Genomic DNA, 27834 nt, shown 5'->3' on the forward strand with positions numbered 1-27834 from the left:
AATCAAGGTACTTCGTACCGATAGAGGAGGTGAATACCTAAGTGATGCTTTCCAAGATCATCTTAGAAGTTGTGGGATTATCTCACAACTCACTCCTCCTGGAACACCCCAACTGAATGGAGTTTCCGAAAGGAGGAACCGAACCCTAATGGATATGGTTCGATCTATGATGGCTAGAAGCTCGTTACCTCTATCATTTTGGGGTTATTGTCTATGCTCCGCGGCTCGTATTTTAAATATGGCCCCAACCAAGAAAGTGGAACGAACACCTCATGAGATGTGGTTTGGAAAACCTCCATCTCTATCATACTTAAAGGTATGGGGATGTGAAGCTTATCCTAAGCGTTACGTCCCTAATAAGTTGAATGCTCGATCCATGAAGTGTATCTTCATAGGATATCCCAAGGATAATATGGGATATTATTTCTATGATCCATCCGAGCAGAATGTATTTGTTGCTCGGAAGGCGGAATTCCTTGAAACTAAGTTCCTAATGGAAGGAAGTAGTGAAAGGAGGATAGATCTTGAAGAGGTTCAATATCAAGTAGATGATACACAATTGGTTGACACTAGCACTCAACATGAAAATGTTGAGAGTGATCAAATGGATGATCAAAATACACAAGACGTTCACAGATCTGGTAGGATTAGTAATCCTCCTGAGAGATATGGGTTTCTCATGGATGGTTGCTATGTGGTTGATTTGGATGAACCAATAAACTACCAAGATGCTTTATCAAGGATTGATAAAGATAAATGGCAGGAAGCCATGAACGCTGAGATGCAATCCATGTATGACAACCAAGTTTGGGAACTTGTTACACAACCTGCTGGCTCAAGGCTAGTTGATTGTAAATGGCTTTTCAAAATGAAAACCGACATACATGGAAACTTGGATACATATAAAGCTAGACTTGTAGCAAAAGGTTTCACTCAAACTCAAGGGGTTGACTATGATGAAACTTTTTCGCCTGTGGCAATGCTAAAGTCTATTAGGATATTACTTGCCATTGCTGCTCATTATGATTATGAAATATGGCAAATGGATGTCAAGACCGCTTTCCTAAATGGATATCTTGTGGAAGATGTCTATATGGTTCAGCCTGAAGGTTTTGTTGATCCGAAATATCCTAAAAAGGTATGCAAGTTAAAGAAGTCAATCTACGGATTGAAACAAGCATCTAGAATGTGGAATCATCCTTTTAATGAGGAAGCCGAGAAATTTGGCTTCATTAAAAATGGTGATGAAGCTTGTGTATATAAGAAAGCTAGTGGGAGCACTATCATGTTCCTTGTACTATATGTGGATGATATATTGTTATTTGGAAATGATATTCCGGCAATGCAAAGAGTTAAAACTTGGCTAAGTAAATGCTTCTCCATTAAGGATCTTGGAGAAGCACAATACGTTTTGGGGATTGGGATCTACAGGGATAGATCCAAGAAACTGATAGGTTTGAATCAAAGTGCATACATTGAAAAGATCTTGAAAAGGTTCAAGATGGAGAACTCTAAGAAAGGTTTGGTACCTATTCAAAGAGGAACACTCCTTAGTTCATCTCAGTGCCCCACCACGAAAGATGAACAAGAGAGAATGAAGAAAGTCCCATATGCGTCTGCCATTGGGTCAATCATGTATGCAATGATATGCACTAGACCGGATGTGTCATGCGCTCTTAGCCTGATAAGCAGATACCAGAATAACCCAGGAAACAGTCATTGGATTGCTGTCAAAAGTATATTGAAATACCTTAGGAGGACTAAGGATATGTTTCTGATATATGGGTCTGGTGAGGAGGAAATTGCTGTAAAAGGTTACGTGGATGCGAGTTTCCAAACTGATCGAGATGATTCTCGATCACAATCCGGTTATGTATTTACATTAAATGGAGGTGCGGTCTCTTGGAAGAGTTCAAAACAGGATGTTGTTGCTTTATCCACTACAGAGTCGGAGTACATCGCCGCATCATTGGCAGCTCAGGAAGCTGCATGGATGAAGAAATTCATCGACGACTTAGGAGTAGTCCCTTCCATTCAGGACCCTCTTGAGATCTTTTGTGACAACGAGGGTGCGATTGCTCAAATCAAAGAACCTCGTGCTCACCAAAAGACCCGTCACATTGAGCGAAGATTCAACTACATAAGGGATGAAGTTGAAAAGGGAAAGATATGTATTCGCAAAGTTCACACAGATCTTAATATAGCGGATCCTCTCACGAAGCTCTTACATGGAGCAAAACATACTGGACATGTTTGTGCATTAGGGCTTCGATATTCTAGTGATTGGTCATGATCTGTTTTAAGTATTGTAACGGAACGAAATTGTTCAAACTCATTAATATAATTATGGTATTAATTTATTTTGAGTTATGTTCCTATTTTGCATATTTTATCCATGAATAAGTAATTATTCTAAATTCCGTAGTCGATCACATTTGTGGGAGCAAATGTGAGGTTTAGACTATTATGAACTTGGATTGGTATACATTCACGGACTGAATGTGGGGCAAGGTTGCTACCAAGGTTCATAGATATTTGTGGGATACAAATATTGGAAGACCCGCTCTCAAGATTCACTAAATGGAGCCTTTGTGGTTGATCACATGTAATCTTGAGTAAAGGCGAATATCATTGTATCCTCTGACCTGAGATACATATTGGGTTCAGATATTTGCCAAGTATTGTGCCTTGATTCTTTCCTTCGCTATTCTGAAATATGGTAGTTCATAAGGAGGAGCTCAGGTATAATGCAAGGTATATATTTAGGACATATGTAGTCAAGATGGAATTTGTCCCTCTTATTCGTTGAGAGTCAGATGTCTAAGGCCTGATAAAGTTAAATCTAAAGGAGAGTGATCACTCTGTATCTCTTGGATTTAACATGACATCTAGGACAAAAGGATGTAATGAAAAGATTCACCTATTCATATTCGAGATGGGAACTCGAAAGGAATGATGTTATTGAATGGCACAAAGTCATAACATATTGGGGGTGATGGAAGGCCGTTAGGTGGTATCCATCACTTGCATTAATTTCTTATGTTTCTCATGCAAGTGGGAGATTGAAGGTATTTCGTATGCCCGAGAGACATATTAAATTAATGTGGCTAATGTGTTATGATTCAAGTCGGGTCATACCCAATAACAAGCTTACCAACACTTTATATGTATTTATTTTAACGGTTGGATTGTTAAATAAATACGCGACACTTGAACTTTAGAAAAATCGGTTTTCTAAATAATAATCACTTGAGATAAATTATTTGGATAATTTATATATGATGTGGATTTAATTATTTATAGGTTTAAATAATTATGTTATGTTATATTTTATAAAATGGTTTATAAAATTATTGCAAGTAACAAATACATGTTTATTTTATACAAGTTTTATAAAATTATTACAAGTTTTATAAAATCATTCTTGTTATAAAATAATGGATGGTGGGCAGATTTTGGAGCCCCAAGAAAGTCTATCCCATGCTTATTCTTGTTGCTTTCCATAACACAATTCCACATATACATGTCCTTTGACTAGTAGCAATACATACATGCAATTGTACATCAAAATTCTGCACAAAACTCTCCTAAAACCCAGCTGAATTTTGTGGCCTTTTGGGAGGAAGAAAGGGTTCTTCATTTGGTTATTGCAAGGTCAATTCAAGTGTTATTAAATCCTAACCAAAGGCTAGGTGTTGGTGCAAAAGCTTGGGGTATTTCTCCTTGAGGTTTCATCACTTTGAAGCTCCATTCTTCATCATCTTCATCATCTTCTTTTGAACTAACCCTCAACTAGCTTGAGGAGGTATAAACTCTAAACCCACTCTTAGTTTGTAAGTATGTTTCACAACTTGATCCTTATTGGGATTTAACTTTAATTGGTTAAAGATTTACAAGTTTCAAAATGGTAATCTACACGCTTCCGCAAATCTTATTTCTTGAATGATTTCAAGTATTATGAAACTTGTTAAATCCCAACAGGCGGTTGTTCATGCGTTGAAAATTTGGAGCCATTATTTGTATGGTGTCAAGTGTACGATTTATTCGGATCACAAGAGCTTAAAACCTCTTTTTGATCAACGAGATTTGAATTATCGTCAACGTAGATGGATGGATGTGGTAAAAGACTGCGATTGTGAAATACTTTATCATCCGGGTAAGGCGAACGTGGTCGCGGATGCGTTAAGGCGGAAGAGTCAACATCCGGCGATACGAGTAGGATCGTTACGCATGATTATTACTAACGATTTTCTTGTAAAGCTCGGTGAGATACAAATTGAGGCTTTTGTTAACAATAAGCATGAGGAACGAATTGTGGGGCAAACGGAGTTAATTACCTTAGGTCCGCATGGTTTGTTGTCCTTTCAAGGACGAGTGTGGGTGCCTAGAATGGGAGATTTTCGACGAGTGCTACTTGATGAAGCACATAAGTCAAAGTATTCCATTCATCCGGGCGCGATGAAAATGTATCTTGATTTAAGGAAGGAGTATTGGTGGCCTGGCATGAAACGTGATGTTATTAAGTATGTTGAACAATGCGTCACGTGTTTGTAAGTTAAAGCCGAAGACCAAAATCCGTATGGTAAGTTACAACCGTTAGAAATTCCGAAATGGAAATCGGAGCACATTACCATGGATTTCATCACAAAGTTATCAAAGACGGCAAGAACCCACTTTGATACGATTTGGGTGATAGTTGATCGATTGACGAAAAGTGCTTTGTTTCTTCCCATTCGGGAAGCGATATCTTCAGAGCCTTTGGCTAAATTATTTATCAAGGAGGTGATAACGAGACACAGAGTTCCTATATCTATTATTTCAGATCGAGATACTCGTTTCACATCTCGATTTCTGGAAAAGTTTTATGAAGATATGGGTACACAATTGAAATTGAGCACGGCGTACCATCCTCAAACGGACGGTCAAACCGAACGTACGAATCAAACATTGGAGGATATGTTACGGGCGTGTATTATTGAATTCGGCGGTAGTTGGGATGAGCACTTACCATTGGTGGAATTCTCGTATAATAATAGTTATCATACTAGTATCAGAATGCCACCTTACGAGATGCTTTATGGGCGTAGGTGTCGAACCCCGATTTGTTGGGGTGAAGTGGGTCAAAGAGAAATTGGGAGTACTGATTTGGTTTTAGAGACGAATAGCAAGATTGATATCATTCGGACTCATTTGAAAAAGGCCCAAGATAGACAAAAATCTTATGCCGATAAGCGTAGACGAAAAATTGAGTTCCAAGAAGGTGACATGGTGATGCTTAAAGTTTCGCCATGGAAAGGTGTTATTCGGTTTCGAAAACAAGGAAAGTTAGCTCCTCGGTGTATTGGACCATTTAAGATATAGCTCGCGTTGGTGAAGTCGCGTATCGGTTGGAATTACCCGAAGAGCTTGCGGGGATCCATAATACATTTCATGTTTCCCATCTCCGTAAGTGCCTTGCGGATGATTCTTCATGGATGCCATTAGACGCAATTGAGCTAAACAACAAGTTAGAGTATGTGGAGGAGCCGATCGCGATACTCGACGAAAAGGTGAAAAGGTTGAGGAATAAATAAGTGAGGACTTTTAAAGTTCAATGGCGTCGAAGTAAAGGTTCCGAGTTTACTTGTGAGCCCGAAGAGTTCGTGTTGGTTTATCTTCCCTCTTGTCATGCGGCTTGGATCACGAGGACGCGCTCTGATTCAAGTGGGGGAGAGTTGTAAGACCCGTATAATTATTGTACAGTGGGGTAAATAGGGTACTTGAAGTGTGGGAATTATTGTGCAGTTAAACAGAGGTCAGAGTCTGTTCAGACAAGGGTGCCCTCAGCGCACACTTAAGGTGGCGCACTGTTACTGTAGCCGGTTTCTGCTTCTTTTAATTAGATATTTTGGAAGGGTTTTTTGGTAAATTCACTTAGGGCCGAGTTAGGGGCCACCCGATCAGTGGATGGAATGTCATAACTCCACTTTCAACCACCTTCATCTTTCTACTTCAAGTTTAGAGAGAGAAACCCATTTGAGAGAGAGAAAGCTCAAATCAAGGAGGAAGAATTTGATTTCAGGCCAAACCGCGTGTGTTAAAGTTGTTCATCTAATCACTAGCTACGTTTTGATTGTGGTGGTAAGCTCTAACTTTGATTTTCTTATTTTAATTTGTTTAAGGGTTAGGGTTTGGGTTAGTGATGAACATAAAAACCCATATTTGGTGATTTTGGGTGTTCTTGGGTAAGTCATGAGGACCCAAGGATGACTAACCTAGGGTTTTGGAAATGTAAAATGGACTTATGAGTCATAATTGGTTAGTTAATTACTAGCACACCTAGTTATTAAGCAAATGGGTGTTAATGGGGTTAGTGGATGACCCGAAATGGGTTTGTGTGACTTTAAAATGGTTAAATGGGTAATATTTGACCTAGTTGGGAAAGATGGGTATGAAATGTCCTAATTGTGTAATAGTTAGTGTTGTTGGACCTTAGTCACTAGCTTTTAATGACATGTGATGGTGTTAACCTTGAATGGACGATTTTGGTGAAAAGGGGGCATTTAATGCATTTAAGTCATTAAATGCACATGAGTGAATGGTTGGTATTTAGTCCAACTAGTTTGTGTGTTGATTGAGTACTTATTGTATTAGTTACTTTGCTTTGAAGCTTGCGAAAGTATAAAACATTCACCGAAGGCGTTAAGGTGAGTGGAATAATTATGCATGTATGTATATAGTGTATTTATTTGTGTGCTATGGTACGAACCACAGAGCCGGTAGTGCCATAGTATGTGCGAGTATGCTATGATGTGAACCACGCAGCCGGTAGCATCATGGTAGGTGTGTTATAGTGTGAACCACGGAGCCGGTAGCACTATAGCACGAGTAGTTAAAGTGTGAACCACGGAGCCGGTAGTACTATAAAAGAGTATGACTCGAGTTGTGATGTGAACCACGGAGCCAGTAGCATGAAAGTGTGAACCATGGAGCTGGTAGCACTGTAAAATGAGGTATGAACTACGGAGCCGGTAGCACCGAAGTGTGAACCACGGAGCAGGTAGCACTATAAAAGGGTATGACTCAAATGCGTAGTGACATGAACCACGAAGCCGGTAGCGTCATAGCATTTGCGTATGGTGTGAACCACGGAGCCGGTAGAACCATGACGGGTTTATGGTTAACCATATAGTTTGTGTATGCGTTGTTGTATAGCATAATATATTATTTCAGTGAATATGCTATTGATTAGGCTAGTTGCGATATTTGGAGGTTATTAGCTTATACTCGGAGTTGGTATGCTAATTGTTATTACTAGCGATTATACGGTGTGTGTAAGTGTATGCAAGTAGGTATATTTATATATATATATATATATATATATATATATATATATATATATATATATATATATATATATATATATATATATATATATATGTATAATTCTTGCATTCACTAAGCTTTGCTTACCCTCTCGTTGTTTACCTTTTTATAGGCTCTGGTGTGGACAAGGGTAAGGGCGTTCGTTTGGATTAGAGATCCCGCTTTGTTTTGATAGGGGATGCTTTTTGGGATGTGTTAGCTTTTGAAGTTTGACCGAGATTTGGGTAGTTTAACCCCCAAACATCATGCTCTAGTGTCGTTTGGAATTTAAACTAATGTGGTCGAAACTTACATTTTATATGAAACTCGTACTTCGGCCATATGTGGGACCTATTCGTGAAACTTGTTTTATTATTGAAATGAGTTAGTTTTACATATTAGAACATGTTGTGAAAAGAGTTTCTTCTAAATATGTCGGGAAGTGGGAGATCTTTAATTGAAATTTGACAAAACCGGACAGAAGCTGTTGGAGCTTGTGCGCGCCGCGCACCTATGCTGAAAAAAACATATTTCGTGTATTCGGTTGGATATTGGGTTGGGTCGTTACAATAAGTATACATTAATATCCAACACATGTACAAGGAAAGAGCAATTCTTGGTTGGGACTTGGTGACCATCCTAAGAATGTCTAGACACATCTTAGATGTACATGTTTTCTTATAACACTTATGTGTTATCCTTAATCTAGGCTTAATCATCATTAAGGTGTCATTAGGCCTGATTAACCAAGATTAGTGTTCTAGTGACCAAAACTCCTTTGAGAATGAAGAAGGCAACTATCCAAAGCATGTTCGAACAACAACAACAACAACAACAAAAAAAACCCAATACCACATAAGTGGTGTATGGGAGAGGTGAGATGTAGACAATCCTTCCCCTATCCGAGAATAAAGTCAAGTCATTTCTCCACCTAGAGTGAAAACACTCTCAAAAGTAGAGAAAATCATCCCTCTCTCTATTCGACGGATAGAGAGATTGCTTCCGAGTGGACCTCCGGCCAATAAGTAGGAAAATGTTTTTTAAAAAAAAAAAAATAAAAAATAAAATTGAGACGCCATGAAAATGGTAAAATCAAATTTCAATGGGTTTTAAATCCTGCCTGATATTTAATTTAGGCTCTAAGAGTCAGTCAAGTCGCCAATAAATCGACGCTTGCTGTTGACTCAATAACTAGAGCCCATTATGTTTGAACAGGTTTCATAAATTATAGATGTCCGGAAGTGGTCAAACATTTTTCGATCAAAAACTAAACAGTGGGTTTTTGCGGTCGATCCACGGCTGACCGTTGAGTCGACTGTGCATCCATGATTTCACAAATCTGGGTGCAGGTCTCTACGATCTGACCTGCGGTCGATCGTGGTTCAGCCGTGTTCCTTCTTTCTCTTTTTAGGCTTTCTTTGGTTTTTGGTCTTTTGCTAGATCAAGTGTGGATTAGTGAACTTGCTGATTTATGTCAAGATGTCTACCATCACCTTTAGCCATGTGCTTATGTCATCATCAAAATACTTATTGTCATGGGTTAAGATTAGTATTGTCATTAAGTATATTCTCATGTTAACCCACATTCTCCCCCAACGTTCTCCCCCTTTTTGATGATGACAAACACATAAGTGAATGTGGACATTTATCTATAAATACATGCAAGTGTTAACATCACTTATCCAACTTTCTCCCCCTTTTGTCGAAGCAAAAAGGTTAGCTCCCCCTGGAACTAAGCTCGCCCTAAGACAAATGCTCCCTCTTAAATCATACATGGTGAAAGACAATAACAACCACAACACATAAACCACACAATATTTTATTCATTCTTAAGGAAAAGTGCACACATAAACACCAATCATGGTGAGAACAAATAAAAGGCACACATAGAGCAAAAGCTCTTTATGCAGAATAACATGCGAAGACATCATGCATAATATCTCACATGAGATATGCATGAGGATTGTGATAACCCGAAAATTTCTGACTAAATTTAAACTTAATCTTTATATGTTTCCGACACGATAAGCAAAGTCTGTAATGTTGAAATCTCAAAAACTTTGAACTATGTTCATGTAATCAATTACCCTTTGACTATGCTCGACGATTTACGAACAATTATGTGTATAGATATGTATATATAAGATATAGTTATATTAATTGAAAATGTTAACAAAGTATTAGATGTATAATACTTTACATGAACGTATTTGTTACAATATATATTTAATATAATTATCGACGGAATTAAAAGATAATATCAAATGATTGAATTATCAGATACATTATGATTATGATTACGGATCTCTGTTATGAGGTCCACTATGATTTAAGAAATCTGTTCTTTTTAACAATATTCGGAAAATTGGTAAAGTGATTTACATGTAAGAACAAAAGTATCAATTAATGAGAACTAGATAAAAGTTAGTGGAGATTCCTGCTTAACTTTCAATGCATGATTTACAATGATTGTCTCGTAGCTCTTGATAAGTAAATTATTTAGCTTTCATAGTATTGAAAACGTTTTACAATATAGATGAAACCATTTTAAAAGGCTAATTTGAAATATAACTGATTCTGGAAAAACCAAATTTATAATTACTCGACTTAGTTTCAAACGTATGAAAACGTTTTTCTATCTAAAAGAACTTTATTACAAAAAACATTTGAATATATAAAAGGAAACACTATTAATGTTCTCATAATATATATATAAGATTTAAAAATATAAATGCCAAGAAGTAGGGACATATTATAAAACTTTAAGATTATTAAAGTTATTACCATTATCTTTTATTGTTATGAATTTTAGAAATTTTATAAAATGATTTGAGTGTCACGTCTTCTTTAAAAAAGGAATATAACTTTATAAATATCTGGAACTACTTTTGACAATTCATTACTGAGCCATTATAATAAAGATAAAGGTTTTAACGTTACCTTAGAATTTAGAATCTTTCTAGAAACCTTTTGACAAGTTATAAATGATAACGGTCCTTGTATAATTAAATATAAAAATATAAATAACTTGCAGCGTGTAATTTAAAAAACGTGTTTATATATATTTCGAATTACTTAATAAACGATAATAGTATTCGATTAGTGACTCGATTGATATTTAAATAAGTTATTTAGAATATTTGAAAAGTAAGAGGAAACGCTAGTACATAAATGATTCATATCAAGTTATGTTGTATTATGAAAACGATTTTAAATTATATAAACTCTGAAATATAATTAGTTTTGAGAAATTAAATATTATATAGATATTTCTAAAATATATAAATTTCCAAATGAATATGTATATATATTTTACAAGATGATAAAAATGTAATGTAAAACGTTTGATTTAAAATAATATACTTTACTACGCAACGAGACATTGATTTATAGAAGCAAATGACCACAACACTTAAATATATAAGTTACATTTCTTATAATATAATTTATCGATGATTAAGTCTAATTTTTTGATAAATGTACACATCGCGTAACGTAGAATGCTAGTTTTCTAAGCATACGAAAATGCGTTCGAGAAACTGAAACCAGGACATATGTCGAGTGACAACGTACGAATCATTGGAACTAAATTTACAAGTCGACCATGCATGTAAATATAATATAATATATAATTAATTATATAAATTAAATATATTATATATTATATATATATTATAAATTAAAACCGTCGGCACAAGAAGTTAGTCGATTATGAGCTGGCTATGGGGTTCATGCGTGAAATGTCTCGTTCATATTAATTATAAACGTTTCATATAAATTGGTTTCATTGCGAGGTTTTGACATCTATATGAAACGTTTTTCAAAGACTGCATTCGTTTTTAAAACAAACCATAACCTTTATTTTATCGATAAAGGTTTATTAGACATAACCAAAGATTATCAAGTGATGATAATCAAAAATACACTTTTTCACACGTCCGTTACATAATGGATTACACTAATATTATACAATAATTTATTTTCAGAATGCAGTTTTTAAACAATATTATACAAGCATGCTGACTCCAAATCTTGTCTTTAACTAGCATGCAACAGCGAAAGCTCTTAATAATCACCTGAGAATAAACATGCTTAAAATATCAACAAAAATGTTGGTGAGTTATAGGTTTAGCCTATATATATATATATATATATATATATATATATATATATATATATATATATATATATATATATATATATATATATATATATATATATATATATATATATAATATATATATATATATATATATATATATATATATATATATATATATATATATATATAGTGGTAGGATCAAGAGGGAAGTAACCAATCGGGGGGAAGCGGGGGGAAGCAAAAACTTTTTTTTTCTTCGTTTTTTGAAAAAACTTTGTTCACGAACATTATAGATGGGATGAAAATATGAACATTTAGTAGAGACACTTTGTGATAAATGTTTTTATTTTGGCGGGAAAACGCTCGAAGAAGTAATATATAACAATTATCGTGTTTTTCGAGTGTATGTTGAGGTTTTAGATATTAAGGTTTGGATATTAGGATTTAGATATTAGGGTTTATAGGGTTTAGATATTAGGGTTTAGAAATTTAGGGTTTAGGGTTTAGATTTAGGGTTTAGATTTAGTATTTAGATTGAGTTTTTCCCCCCGCTTCCCCCCGATTGGTTACTTCCCCATTGATCCTGCCCCTATATATATATATATATATATATATATATATATATATATATATATATATATATATATATATATATATATATATATATATATATATATATATATATATATATATATATATATATATATATATATATAAATATGATCGAAATATATTCACAACATTTTTATTACGTGTTGACGTTTTAAGTTGTTAAATTAGCAGTCCAACATTAGTAGTCCACAATTAGTAGTTCAGAGTTAATAGTACAGAAATAAATCAATATATATTATCTCAAATCAATCCATGACCCAGTGTATACAAGTCTCATACTCGATCACAATTCAAGGTATATATATTATTTTGGAATCAACCTCAACCCTGTATAGTTAACTCGAACATTACCGCATATAGAGTGTCTATGGTTGTTCCAAATAATATATATAGATGACGTCGTCATGATATGTCAAAACATTGTATACGTGTCTATGGTCTATCAAGATTACATAATATATGTTAGAATACATGTATAATACAATATAAGTTTGTTAAGTTATGGTTAGTATAGGTTTGTTACAAAGTTTCACGTAGCTAAAATAAGCAAAAATATCCAATTTTGTTTTACCCATAACTTCTTCGTTTTAAATCCGTTTTGAGTGAATCAAGTTGCAATGGTTTCATAATGAACTGAAATTTATGAAACTAAAAAAAAAAGTATAAGTTTATATTCTAAAATACAGGTTACAAGTCATTTTTGTAAGAGGTAGTCATTTTCGTTGAAAGAACGACATCTTGATGACCATTTTGAAAAACATACTTCCACTTTGAGTTTAACCATGATTTTTGGATATAGTTTCATGTTCATAAGAAAAATCATTTTCCCAGAAGAACAACTTTTAAATCAAATTTTATCATAGTTATTAATTATCTAACCCAAAACAGCCCCAGGTTTCACTACGACGGCGTATGTCCGGTTTTACGGTGTTCTTCGTGTTTCCAGGTTTTAAATCATTAAGTTAGCATATTATATAGATATAGAACCTGTGTTTAGTTGATTTTTAAAGTTAAGTTAGAAGGATTAACTTGGTTTGCGAACAAGTTTAGAATTAACTAAACTATGTTCTAGTGATTACAAGTTTAAATCTTCGAATAAGATAGTTATATATATATGAATCGAATGATGTTATGAATATCATCACTACCTCAAGTATAGTAGGTAAACCTACTGGAAATGATGAGAATTTAACTTGAGCTTCAAAGGATCTTTGATGGCTTGGAAGTTCTTGAAGTTGAATCATGACACGAAAACAAGTTCAAGTAAGATTACTACTTGAATTAAGATTGTTATAGTTATAGAAATTGAATCAAAGTTTGAATATGAGTATTACCTTGAATTAGAAAGAAAAAAATTACTGAGATAATTTGGATGTTCCTGATCTTTCAAGTGTCCTTGGAGTAGGTAATTAGAGAGGATTTGTATGTGAAATTATAGAATGGAAATGATGTAGTAAATGATGGTGGTGGTGGTGTGATTTTATCATGGAAACAAAGGCTCCTCATTTTATTATTTTGTGTAATAATTCATACTTGAAGACAAGTAATGGTTCCCACATGTTGGTTAATCATTTAAGGCTGCTAAGAGCTGATCATTGAAGTGTATATACCAATAGTATATACATATAGAAGCTGAGTATCGTACGAGTACGAATACGGATTAAATACGAGTAAATTGTGTTTACTGTAGCAAATAGTATTTTGCTGTAGCAAAGCGAAAATTTACTGTAGCAAATAGTGTTTTACTGTAGCAAATAGTGTTTTACTTGTACATCTTTGATTTAATTGTATTTCTTCTTATATAGATATATAAAATAAATCTTACTTAAAAAAATAAATAAATAAAATGATTATATAATTATCACAAGTTATGACTTTCGTGAATCATCAGGCAAACTGGGTGGTCAATTTTCTACATAAACTCATTTCAATTAATCAAGTCTTAACAAGTTTGATTGCTTAACATGTTGGAAACATTTATTCATATAAATATTAATCTCATATAATATATAATCATGAAAAAGTTCGGGTCACTACTGTCCGCGTAGCTCTTTTGTGGACTTTGGGCGGTTTTCAACCGTTGTTGAATTTGAATGATTTTCTCGGTAGTTTCTTGGATTATTTATGGACCCATAATTTATCTATCCCCCACTTCATTCCAACAAATCGGAGACCTGCACTTTCTGCCATAAAGTGACTCAAACGGTGCCATCTCAATACTCGAGTGGTAACTGTTGTTGTAGGAAAATTCTGCTAACAGTAGATGTCGATCCCAACTGTTTCCAAAATCAATAACACATGCTCGTAGCATGTCTTCAAGAGTCTGTATCGTCCTTTCACACTGCCCATCGGTTTGTGGATGATAGGTAGTACTCATATCTAGACGAGTTCCCAATGCTTGTTGTAACGTTTGCCAAAACCTTGAAACAAATCTACCGTCCCTATCAGAGATAATAGAGATTGGTATTCCGTGTCTGGAGACGACTTCCTTCAAGTATAGTCGTGCTAATTTTTCCATTTTATCATCTTCTCGCATTGGTAGAAAGTGTGCTGATTTGGTGAGACGATCGACTATTACCCAAATAGTATCATAACCACTTGCAGTCCTTGGCAAATTAGTAATGAAATCCATGGTAATGTTTTCCCATTTCTATTCCAGGATTTCAGGTTGTTGAAGTAGACCTGATGGTTTCTGATGTTCAGCTTTAACCTTAGAACACGTCAAACATTCTCCTACATATTTAGCAATATCAGCTTTCATACCCGGCCACCAAAAATGTTTCTTGAGATCTTCCCGCTCCGGGATGTATTGAATATCGGGTTTTATGTGCTTCCCTAAGTACCATTTCTCTCATATCTCCAAATTTTGGTACCCAAATTCTTTCACCCCTATGCCGGGTTCCGTCTTCCCGAATAGTAAGATGTTTCTCCGATCCTTTAGGTATTTCATTCTTCAAATTCCCTTCTTTCACAACTCCTTGCTGTGCCTCTTTTATTCGAGTGGTAAGGTTAGTATGAATAATTATATTCATAGCTTTTACTCGAATAGGTTCATTGTCCTTTCTACTTAAGGTGTCGGCTACCACATTTGCCTTCCCCGGGTGGTAACGAAACTCAAAATCGTAATCATTTAACAGCTCAATCCAAAATGTTGCCTCATGTTCAGTTGTTTTTGATCAAATATATGTTGGAGAATTTTGTGATCGGTATATATGGTACATTTAACCCCATATAGATAGTGCCTCCATATCTTTAATGCAAAAACAACAGTGCCCAATTCCAAATCATGAGTCGTATAATTCTGCTCATGAATCTTCAATTGTCTGGATGCATAAGTAATTACCTTCTTTCGTTGCATTAAAACACAACCGAGACCTTGCTTTGAAGCGTCACAGTAAATCACATAATCATCATTCCCTTCAGGTAATGACAATATAGGTGCTGTAGTTAACCTTTTCTTCTACAATTGAAACGCTTTTTCTTGTTCATCCTTCCATTTAAATTTCTTACCTTTATCCATTAAAGTAGTCAACGGTTTTGCTATTTTGGAAAAATCTTGGATGAATCTTCTGTAGTAACCAGCCAATCCTAAAAATTGACGTATCTGCGTCAGAGTTTTCGGTGTTTCCCATTTCTCAACGGTTTCAATCTTTGCCGAATCAACCTGAATACCTTCTTTGCTCACTATGTGACCGAGGAATTGAACTTCTTTCAACCAAAATGCACACTTTGAAAACTTAGCGTACAGTTTTTCTTTCCTCAGCAATTCTAGCACTTTTCTCAAATGTTCTCCGTGCTCTTGATCATTCTTTGAGTAAATAAGTATGTCATCAATGAAAACAATGACAAACTTGTCAAGATATGGTCCACATACTTGGTTCATGAGGTCCATGAACACAGCTGGTGCGTTAGTTAATCCAAACGGCATAACCATAAACTCATAATGACCGTAACGTGTCCTAAAAGCAGTCTTTGGGATATCCTCCTCCTTCACCCGCATTTGATGATACCCAGAATGTAAATCAATTTTCGAATAAACTGACGAACCTTGCAGTTGATCAAATAAGTCATCGATTCTCGGTAGTGGATAACGGTTCTTGATGGTAACTTTGTTCAACTCTCAGTAGTCGATACACAATCTAAATATACCATCTTTCTTCTTGACAAACAAAACATGAGCTCCCCATGGTGATGTGCTTGGTCGAATGAGACCACGTTCCAAAAGTTCTTGTAATTGACTTTGTAATTCCTTCATTTTGCTGGGTACGAGTCTTTAAGGAGCACGAGCTATTGGTGCAGCTCCTGGTAAAAGGTCTATTTAAAATTCAACGGATCGGTGTGGAGGTAGTCTCGGTAATTGTTTTGGAAATACATCAGGAAATTCTTTTGCGATGGGAACATCACTGATGTTCTTTTCTTCGAGTTTGACTTCCTCGATGTGTGCTAGAATGACATAGCAACCTTATTACTTTTTGCGCCTTCAAACAACTAATAAGATTTAACTTCGCGTTGCTCTTTTCTCCGTACACCATTAAGAGTTTTCCTTTTTCGCGTACAATGCGAATCACATTTTTGTAACATACAACCTCTGCTCTCTCCTTTTTCAACCAGTCCATGCCAATTATCACATCAAAACTCCCTAACTCTACTGGTATCAAATTTATCTTAAATGTTTCGCCAACCTGTTTAATTTCTCGGTTTTGACATATTTTATCCGCCGTAATAAACTTCCTGTTTGCTAATTCGAGTAAAAACTTATTATCCAAAGGCGTTAATAGACAACTTAATTTGGCGCAAAAATCTCTACTCATATAACTTCTATCCGCATCCGAATCAAATAAAACATAAGCAGGTTTATCGTCAATAAGAAACGTACCCGTAACAAGCTCCGGGTCTTCTTGCGCTTCTATCGCATTAATGTTGAAGACTCTTCCTCGTCCTTAACCACTAGTACTCCCTTGTTTTGGACACATATTTTTGTAATGGCCCTTCTTCTCGCATCCGAAACAAGTAATGTCGGCATAATTTGCTCCGGCATTATTTGTTCCTTTAGCCATTGATCCGTAGATTTCGCACTTCATCGCACTATGGCCCTTTTTGTTACACTTAGTACATGATGCCGTACAGTACCCATTCGGATGGTATCCTTCACACCTCTGGCACGGTTTCTGCCCCTTGTTATTATTGCTGGGATTGTTGTTGTTGTGGTTGTTATTGTTGTTGGAATGGTTGCTGTAGTTGTTGTTGTTGAGATGGTTGTTGTTGAGTTTGTTTTTGCGAAAAATGGTGCGATTGTAGTCGTGATTGTTGGGTTGACTGTTGAAGCGATAGTTACTGTTGTTGTGTTGGTGACCCTTGTCACTGTTTTCTTCCCGCTTCCTCTTGACTTGTTTCATTTTGGCCTCCTCGGCCACCTGCTCTTTAATCCTCCCCTCGATCTGATTTATAAGTTTGTGAGCCATTCGACTTGCCTTTTGCATTGAGGTAGGTGCGCTCGTACTCACATCCTCCTAAATTCTCTCTGGTAACCCTTTTACAAACGCATCGTTCTGCTCTTCTTCATATTTGATTACTCTTGGACACAATAAACACAACTCTGTGAATCGTCGTTCGTATGTGGTAATATCGAATCCTTGCGCTCGTAATTCTCTAAGATCTATCTGGAGCTTATTGACTTCGTTTCTGGGACGGTACTGCTCATTCATCAAGTGTTTGAATGCTGACCACGGTAGTGCGTAAGCAGCATCTTGTCCCACCTGTTCAAGATAGGTGTTCCACTAAGTTAACGCAGTACCTGTGAAGGTATGCGTGGCGTACTTAACCCTATCTTCTTTGGCACATTTGCTTATAGCAAACACAGATTCGACCTTCTCTGTCCATCATTTCAGTTCGACTAGTCCTTCAGTTCCATCAAATTCCAGAGGTTTACAGGCAGTGAAAGCCTTGTAGGAGCATCCTACACGGTTTCCTGTGGAGTTAACTCCACTACTAGACCTAGAGCTATTATTGTTGTTTTGCATCGCAGCCTGAACTGCGGCTATGTTTGCAACAAGGAAAGCACGGAAATCTTCCTCGCTCATATTCAAGTTCTGCCTAGTAGTCGGTGCCATTTCCTTCAAAAATAGCCAAAAGAATTGAGTTAATCATATAGAATTTCGAGAGTAGTCAATAGTATTTCGTAGCATAATATGGACTTATTTATAAAAGATTTTTCTTCATATTAGCATTTTATAAGTTTTAATTTGGGTAGTACCTACCTGTTAAGTTCATACTTAGTAGCTAATATACAATTCAACTACTACAATTCTATATGAAAAACTGATTACAATAATATTACGTTCAAACTTTTATACAATATTTTACAAACGTACAATATTGCTATTTTACATATAGCATGAAATATAGCACATAATAACTTTGATACAAAGTAGCTGTGAAGACAATTCTAGTTTAACGCAAGTCGTTCAGTAAAGGCAATAAAGACACGTAATTCATAGGTCCAGAAGCAAGTCATGCATTCGGGTTTTACTAATACTATTTCCCATCCTTGGTCTTGTGGAAAATAACCATTATGGCTGTTGGCTAGGCATCATGTTGTAACATTATCAAAAGGACGGGGGTTACGTAATGCCCAACAGCTTCGTAACAATCTAAAAACCTTATTTCTCACCCCAACTACTGAATCCGTCACTTGTGGGAATGTTTTATTTAGAAGTTGCAATCCAATGTTCTTTTTCTCAATTTGGTGAGAAGCGAACATCACTAACCCGTAGTGGAAAATTGCAGTAGGGTTTCCCGCACTCAAAGCCTTAAAGAAAACACGTCGTAACTTAAGGTTTCCCCAATGTGAGATACACCATCTATCGAAGGAAAGCCTTTTATAAACTAAGGCATGCCTGGAACGTCTTTCAAATGTTCTACAAACTAATCTCGTCGTAAACAATTGAGCCGATGACTCTTGACCAACTCTAGACAAGATTTCATCAATCATAGCCCCTGGTAGGTCTTCTAAAATATTCGGTCGTCTATCCTTAACATCCATTTCGTGCTTTTATTGTGACGACCCGGAAATTTCCGACCAAATTTAAACTTTAATCTTTATATTATTCCGACACGATAAGCAAAGTTTGTTAAGTTAAATCTCAAGAATTTTAAACTGTGTTCATACATTCATTATAACCTCGACCAAATTCCGACGATTCACGAACCGTTATATATAAATAGATATGTATATGTATATATATATTATAACTTGAGAATATTAATAAAGTATTAATCGTATAATACTTTACATGAACGTATTTGTTTCAATATGATTTTCGACGAAATAAAAAAAATATATTAAATGATTGAATTATTAGAAACATTGAATTATGATTACAAGTCTCTATTGAGAGGTCCACTATGATTTGAGAAAATATATTCCTCTTAACGATATTCAGAATAATTTGTAAAGCTATTAATAAATAAAAAACAAAAAGTGTCATTTACGAAAGTTAGACAAAAGTTAGTGGAGAATTGGTTTCCATAATATTCTATTAATCTATTTTCAAACGTACAAAGACGTTTTCAGTTTAAAAAGAACTTTATTATTAAAACGTATATAACTTTTAGAAATATCTAGAATCACTTTTGATAACTCATTACTTAACCAGTATAATAAATATAACGATATTTATATTTTATTTTATTAAAAATATATAACGATTTAAATTAATATTATATATATTTATACGCGTATTATACATACATAGTTTTTATACTTTTACTATACTTTAACTTTAACTTTACCTTTGCTTTACTTTTACTTTACTTTAACTTTAATAATTCACTTTAATAATTCATATTTTAATAATTCACTTTAATAATTCATACTTTAATAATTCACTTTAATAATTTATACTTTAATAATTCACTTTAATAATTCATACTTTAATAATTCACTTTAATAATTAATACTTTAATAATTCACTTTAATAATTCATACTTTAATAATTCACTTTAATAATTAATACTTTAATAATTCACTTTAATAATTCATACTTTAATAATTCACTTTAATAATTTATACTTTAATAATTCTCTTTAATAATTCAAAAATCTATTATAAATAGAATTCAATAGGTTTCATTATTTTATAGAAACTTGAAAATATATTTCTCTAAAATATATACATATATATATATATATATATATATATATATATATATATATATATATATATATATATATATATATATATATATATATGCTCTGTATTATTTCAAGATATTATTAGTATACATAAAATATTACGACGGAGTACTGTCCGAGTGATTTCAAAATAGTTTTTTTGAATGAGTCGAAGCTAAGGAAATTATGGGTTATAGCTATGGAGGTGATGGGTATGGTTCATCGGTATGCTCGTGAGGTCAACCTAGTGTTTATCATCTCCGTTGCGTCTACGTACTTTCCTGCAATATTGAATCTCAAGATTGATACGTTCGTGAATCCGAGGCCAACCTTGCACTTGTTAAATGAAGTTATATGTATTATTACTACGAAATACAGTATTGTGAGTTCATTTACTCCCTTTTTACTCATTACATTTTTGGGCTGAGAATACATGTAAATGCTTTATTAACTGTTTTACAATATTTATATGCGTGAGTTTCATTTGCTCCCTTTTATATATATTTTTAGGACTGAGAATACATGCGCTGTTTTTATAAATGTTTTACGAAATAGGCATAAGTACTAAAACTAATTCTACGTGGGTTTAAACCAGAAATATTGGGCCTGACAAACCCCATCCTGACTATGGGATGCTTTAGTACTTCGAGGTTATTTTAAACACACCTGATCTGGTGTACTTAAGAGGGTAAAACATGAACGTTAAGGCTTGTTACCGGGTTCCTACAACTTATAGAATACTTTTATACACTTGCGAGTGTACATATATTTATAAACGGAAATCTTGTGGTCTATTAATATATTGAAATGATTGTTATCATAAACCTATGAACTCACCAACCTTTTGGTTGACACTTTAAAGCATGTTTATTCTCAGGTATTAAAGAAATATTCCGCTGTGCATTAGCTCATTTTAAGGATATTACTTGGAGTCATTCATGGCATATTTTGAAAGACGTTGCATTCGAGTCATTGAATTCATCAAGATTATTATTAAGCCAATTATAGTTGGATGTATTATGAAATGGTGTGCATGTCGTCAACTTTCGTTGTAAAGAAAGTTTGTCTTTTAAAAATGAATGCAATGTTTGTAAAATGTATCATATAGAGGTCAAATACCTCGCGATGTAATCAACTATTGTGAAACGTTTATAATGTATATGAACGGGTCCTTTCAGTTGGTATCAGAGCAGTGGTCTTAGCGAACCAGGTCTGCATTAGTGTGTCTAACTGATAGTCGTTAGGATGCATTAGTGAGTCTGGACTTCGACCGTGTCTGCATGTCAAAAGTTTTGCTCATCATTTTTGTCGGAAATTACATGCTTATCATTCTTAGTCTAAACACATCTTATTACATTGATTGCATGAATAGTGTATAGACAAAATTCATATCTTAGCGTATCTGCTAATTCATATCTTAGCGTATCTGTTATTGTAAACTTTGCCTGAAATATTTCGTAAATTTCTCCGTAATCTATGAAACCTTTTGCTCTATATAATTAGAATACCACCCGATAGCCGGAAAATCATTTCATATCGAAAAATTCTTTATTCAATCGTACGAAATGGAATTCGTCATTAGTTCAAGTCCCTCGGATTCCGAAATAGAATCCCACTCAAGTTCCGAAAGCAGTGTGACCGGAATGGATCAACCAATTAGTCATCATCTATTCTGGATGAATTGGGGATGGGTTTGTAGCCTCCTTAATCATTGGAGATAAGAAGAAGGTGATCCCTTCCATCCACCACATTGCCCTCTTAGTGAAGAACCTGAAGCACTTACCGGCGAACCTATCCGAAACACCATTTTCTCTCTTATTTCTAGAGTATCTCGTCACGATTACATACTACACCAAATTCTAGATTTTATTTATCCGCTCGTCCGAACCGACAATCACCCCGGTGTAATAGAAGAAGTCAACGAGCTTCGCGCTCAGGTAGTGGCTTTGGAGAATATGGTGCAAAGGTTACAAACACCAGCAGCATAAACAGTACCACCATCAGCAACACCAACAGTACCATCACCACCACCAACAACAACATCCACATCCCACACCGCAACATCACAATCTGTATCTCAAACATCAACGTCATACGCCCTGTAAATATCCAGGAATATCAACAACAACAAACGATGAAGTATTAATTCATAAACTTCATTGAAGAGATATCTCTGCGGCAGTTATGTAATCTCCAAAATCTTAGAGATTATTTAATTCTGACCGTAAATCGGATGAGTGAACGGAGATGGTAGAGTAGAAACTTTGATTGAAAATGGTGTACGATTTACAAGCTAGAATTGTTTTACCAACAACATCAACATGACCGTAGCATCATCAACACAGTCAGTGCCTTCAGTATCGTCAGAATCAACAGCACCTGTAATATCACAAACTCTGTCAGTTCAAGAATTATTGTGGACATCATTACGAATCAACAACAAATATATTGTATCAACGAGTTATGAAGTATTAACTCATTTCCAATCGAAAGATTTATATGTATATTTTATATGTATAAATTTTTAAACCATAATAAATCTTCCCGTACTAAGCTATTATGTGTGAATCTTAACTACTCAGTTAATTCATATTACAAATATGCAATGATGTACGTCCTTCGTCTGCAACTTAACCATCGTTAATTACAATCTCTTTCTCAATTCAATAAAAATCCAATTCATAATAAATCAAGTGTATTATTCGAATATATGTTTGATTTTACACTTTCATCATCGATGTACTCGAAACTTTTCAAATAACATCATTCGTACCTTGCGAAGTTCACAAGAATTTCACGAAAACCAACAAATAACAAAGTAATGATTCATAATTTCAATATTATTGAAGAAATACTTATGCAATTTATAAAGTTTTAGGGATTACTCAATTCTAGTTCCAACCATAAAAAAATGAGTTTAATTTAATATTAACTCATTAAATCTATATTATATCTAAAGAAAATATACACATATATTTTCATAAAGATTGTAATAAACTTCTTTTGTACAAAATATTAATTGTGAAATTTTTTTTAACGGGTAGGTAATACCCGAGAGATATATAAATTCACAATTAATATATTACATTTTTCGAAACTGATTCAGCAATCATCAACTATACTCCCTACTTTCACAACAATATCCATTCTTTCATATAAATCAAAACAATCATACTCATTCAAATTCAATTACATATTCTGATTTTGAAATCGCATAATTCAATTCGAAATATAACCAGTATCATCACTCTTAGATTCCTATATCTTTCAAAGCTATACTTTGACTTCAAAACTGTGTTAGAACATCATATGTATTAACGATTACAATATGTGCTCAAACCTTTCGAAATTCCTGAAGACACTTCAACTAAGGAACAATCGAGATGATGATCCAACCACATATTACCCACAGTTATACACCTGAAAAACTCTCAAAACCCAAGTCATAGTTCGACACGTATCCGTGTTAGACCCTTTGGCATTTACTAGCTAAAATAACTTTTCAATTCCGTTTCAAAATAGACAGTTTTGTCATAGCTCCAGCAAGTCAACTCCGACTTCTCAATCAAAACAGTCTTATTATAACCTCGATAGATACGTTGCCCTTTCGCCAACATTACCGGAGAATCATTTATATTCACCACATTAGCAATAAACTTACCAACAACTTCACTGATCTTTGACTTTCCAAAAAAAAAATCATTATAATTATCGAAACCCTATCATATACTCATTCGTACTTTATAACAAGAATTGCCATGCCAATTATTGAGAATCAGCAATCAGTATTTTGAAATCTCGCAGCATGTCTACATCAACAATTACATATACACACAACGTCTACCTCCAAGACTTACATTCTTTGAATGAGAAATTTCTGAAAAACACCCTAAACTGCGAACCAGTTCTCGAAATTTTGAAAAATGCTGATGAATCAGCAAAAACTGTAAACGACCTTAACAGTAAAAATTTGGATGATAAAGGATAGTTTATTGGCAAAGCTCAGAAAAAGAGAAGCTTTGGAACTGAAAAACGGATTGAGCAAAGTATGAAGGAGGCTGTGGACAAATCACAAAGGCTGAACCTGCCTTCAAAGAATCCAAATGATTCAGTACTTGCTAAAGTCATTAACGAATACCTTGCTCCTGACTCTAAACCCCTGCGGACAATATCCTTCATCATCCTCTGATATTAGACATTTTAAGATATCATCGTATCTTTCATTATAAATATCATCCATACTTCTGAAGATATTTTTATAATTATTCTTATCTGAAATCATTTACCGCTTCTCGCTATCTGTATTATATCATAAAAGAAACTATTTTAGTTTCTAAATTCTGAAACATTCGAGTTTAAAATAGGAATATTCTTGAAGAAGTGTTGGGAGCTGAAGCATGAGTTAGTATAATATAATGACACTTGATCAACGTGATTATATTACAGTAATTCATGCTGAGTTTCTAAATGGAACATGATGATTCACAGATCATAATGTCATCATGTGCTATGTTACACAACTCTTGTATTCTCTTTGATCTCTAAATATCAAGAAAATATTTCTTGATGATTCGGCATTTTTCGAGGTATTCTGGTAATTTGACAAGTCAAGATCATGCCATTACAATTTCCTTCCTAGAACATTAACAATGTACATTTCGAAATTTATATCTGCGAATTCTGGACCATTACAAGCGGTGCTTAATCGCAAGAAGAAGAAATGAAAGGACAAAGCTCCGAACTAGAAATGGGAGTATAAATCATAGCAAATAGAAGAGAGCATTAACTGTGGATGACAATGATTATAGAAGAAGCAAGGACTTTAAAATATAAGGGAAGATATAAAACCCAACAACAACCCAGAAATCACAAACCGTATATATCAATGCATATAGCAATATAAAGACACGGGAGAACTAAAAACACTATAAAACCAAGAGAATAGTAGAAGTAAATAGATTCTTCCGGAGGCAGATGAAAAAGAAGAGCGATAGATATGAAAGTGAGGAGTATATCAAGAATTAGCACTGGATGGAGCATATTGACAAATACTTTAAAATATGAGTTGAGAAGGTGTGAGTTGTAAGAAAACAAATGAGGTGGATTTATAGTGAAATATCCGACAGAGAAATCAAAATGGATTATCGCATTAATTCGAAGAGGATCATAATTTCCTTAATCGCCGAATAATCAAATCCAATATATATTACAAAGATTTTCTTTTCAGAGATCAATCGTGATGACGTCAAAAGATACGACGAATCACTATTATCTTATTTCATTCATTTACGATAACTTCACTCACACGCTTCGAGTAATCGAATTATTTTATCCATTCTTCTTGAACATGATAAAACTCTATAATCTTTATAATAACATTCTCATTGTTAGTCATGATGAACTCTATCAAATTTCGGGGACGAAATTTCTTTAACGGGTAGGTACTGTGACGACCCGGAAATTTCCGACCAAATTTAAACTTTAATCTTTATATTATTCCAACACGATAAGCAAAGTTTGTTAAGTTAAATCTCAAGAATTTTAAACTGTGTTCATACATTCATTATAACCTCGACCAAATTCTGACGTATAATACTTTACACGAACGTATTTGTTTCAATATGATTTTTGACGAAATAAAAAAAAATATTAAATGATTGAATTATTAGAAACATTGAATTATGATTACAAGTCTCTATTGAGAGGTCCACTATGATTTGAGAAAATCTATTCCTCTTAACGATATTCAGAATAATTTGTAAAGCTATTAATAAATAAAAACAAAAAGTGTCATTTACGAAAGTTAGACAAAAGTTAGTGGAGAATTGATTTCCATAATATTCTATTAATCTATTTTCAAACGTACAAAGACGTTTTCAGTTTAAAAAGAACTTTATTATTAAAACGTATATAACTTTTATAAATATCTAGAATCACTTTTGATAACTCATCACTTAACCAGTATAATAAATATAACGATATTTATATTTTATTTTATTAAATATATATAACGATTTAAATTAATATTATATATATTTATACGCGTATTATACATATATAGTTTTTATACTTTTACTATACTTTAACTTTAACTTTACATTTGCTTTACTTTTACTTTACTTTAACTTTAATAATTCACTTTAATAATTCATACTTTAATAATTTACTTTAATAATTCATATTTTAATAATTCACTTTAATAATTCATACTTTAATAATTCACTTTAATAATTCATACTTTAATAATTTACTTTAATAATTAATACTTTAATAATTTACTTTAATAATTCATACTTTAATAATTCACTTTAATAATTTATACTTTAATAATTCACTTTAATAATTCAAAAATCTATTATAAATAGAATTAAATAGGTTTCATTATTTTATAGAAACTTGAAAATATATTTCTCTAATATATATATATATATATATATATATATATATATATATATATATATATATATATATATATATATATATATATATATATATATATATATATATATATATATATATATATGCTCTGTATTATTTCAAGATATTATTAGTATACATAAAATATTACGACGGAGTACTGTCCGAGTGATTTCAAAATAGTTTTTTTGAATGAGTCGAAGCTAAGGAAATTATGGGTTATAGCTATGGAGGTGATGGGTATGGTTCATGGGTATGCTCGTGAGGTCAACCTAGTGTTTATCATCTCCGTTGCGTCTACGTACTTTCCTGCAATATTGAATCTCAAGATTGATACGTTCGTAAATCCGAGGCCAACCTTGCATTTGTTAAATGACGTTATATGTATTTTTACTACGAAATACAGTATTGTGAGTTCATTTACTCCCTTTTTACTCATTACATCTTTGGGCTGAGAATACATGCAAATGCTTTATTAACTGTTTTACAATATTTATATGCGTGAGTTTCATTTGCTCCCTTTTATATATATTTTTGGGACTGAGAATACATGCGCTGTTTTTATAAATGTTTTACGAAATAGGCACAAGTGCTAAAACTAATTCTACGTGGGTTTAAACCAGAAATATACCCTTAGCTTGGTAACATTAAACTACTTGTCTATGTACGGTAGGCGCGAATCCTAAAGATAGATCTATTGGGCCTGACAAACCCCATCCTGACTATAGGATGCTTTAGTACTTCGAGGTTATTTTAAACACACCTGATCTGGTGTACTTAAGAGGGTAAAACATGAACGTTAAGGCTTGTTACCGGGTGCCTACAACTTATAGAATACTTTTATACACTTGCGAGTGTACATATATGTATAAACGCAAATCTTGTGGTCTATTAATATATTGAAATGATTGTTATGATAAACCTATGAACTCACCAACCTTTTGGTTGACACTTTAAAGCATGTTTATTCTCAGGTATTAAAGAAATATTTCGCTGTGCATTAGCTCATTTTAAGGATATTACTTGGAGTCACTCATGGCATATTTTGAAAGACGTTGCATTCGAGTCATTGAATTCATCAAGATTATTATTAAGCCAATTATAGTTGGATGTATTATGAAATGGTGTGCATGCCGTCAACTTTCGTTGTAAAGAAAGTTTGTCTTTTAAAAACGAATGCAATGTTT

This window comes from Rutidosis leptorrhynchoides, chromosome 4 (genome assembly GCF_046630445.1).
Source record: "Rutidosis leptorrhynchoides isolate AG116_Rl617_1_P2 chromosome 4, CSIRO_AGI_Rlap_v1, whole genome shotgun sequence".
Classification (NCBI taxonomy): Eukaryota; Viridiplantae; Streptophyta; class Magnoliopsida; order Asterales; family Asteraceae; genus Rutidosis; species Rutidosis leptorrhynchoides.